Consider the following 1,357-nt stretch of genomic DNA (forward strand, 5'->3'; position numbering starts at 1 on the left):
CCCTCCAAGGGGACGGAGGGACCCAGGCCACCAGGTGAGCAGTTCCGCTTTGCCATGATGCACTGCCTCCTCACAGGCTCAGAATGAAGTCAACCAAGCACAGGCTGAACTTTGCAAAACTCTGTGACACTATGAAGCTCTTGTCCTTATAAACTGATTGCCTGAGGAAGTCGTTACAGTGATGGAAGTCTGGCCATCACATTCCTGAGCTAGACTCATTCGCACTCTCTGGTGGGCAAGGTGAGGAAATATATTTACGGGTTCCAAGGCTGGAAGGTGACCATCCTGGGTGGATGAGGGTCATTGTCCTGCCTGCCATCCTGATCATGACACACACCAAGGAAGCAAGAGCAGGACAGTCACTGAAGTGCGTGACAGAAGTTACTCCCCATACGAGGATGTGCCCATGCTCTGACCAGCTAAGGTTAAGTGTGAGAAAGAGTGTGCAAAAATAAAGGCTTATGGGTGCTTTTATTCTGCCCTCTTTCTTCTGCAGAATAACTTTTTGGGGGCAAGTGTCATGTTTTTTGTTGGATCAGTGGTACCTTATTTCATGGACTTGATTCTTTACACACTTCTGATTATGAACTGAACTGGACAAGAACTGAAGCAAATTCAATAGTTAGGTTCGATGTTGACTCCATGAGGCAATTTGGTTGTTCTTCTGCAATTCCGTTTCCAACCAGAACTACAGAAAGAGGTGAATCCACGAAGCAAGGTAACACTGAAGTAATTTTATACTTAACATTTTGAGGAACTGCCAAACTATTTTCCAAAATGACCACATCACTTTAGAATTTCACTAGCAATGTCTGAGGAGTTCAATTTCTAGACATTTCTGTCAGCACTATTGATTGTGTGTCTTTTTTAAATTTTAGCCCTCCTAATGGTTATGAGCTGGTATCTAATTAAAGTGGGGTCTGCATGGTTCAAATCACAATGATACTGGTGTCTTTTCATGTCTTTACTGACCTTCTGTATATCCTCTTTGGGAAATTATTGTCTTAGAGACCCAAATACTTTGCTAATATTTTTTAAATGGACGATTTTTATATTGACAAATTGTAAGAAGTCTTTATATACTCTGATTACAAGTTTTTAATCAGATATATAATTTGAAAATATTTCCCCATTCTGTGTAAATATTACTAATTTTTCCCATAATTTTATTGATAAACAAATAGCAATGAGACAGTTTCAAATCAAATTGGTAGGACAGTTTCAATAATTCACACATTGCATACATTCTTCCTAGTGGTTAATTGCTGTACACGATGCAGACATGATATCCTGTTTACAAACACCATTAGAACAAATCCTTCTATTCATTAAGAGAATGGAACTATATATCTATCCT

Source organism: Octodon degus, unplaced genomic scaffold (assembly GCF_000260255.1).
Source record: "Octodon degus isolate 3935 unplaced genomic scaffold, OctDeg1.0 scaffold00220, whole genome shotgun sequence".
Taxonomy (NCBI): Eukaryota; Metazoa; Chordata; class Mammalia; order Rodentia; family Octodontidae; genus Octodon; species Octodon degus.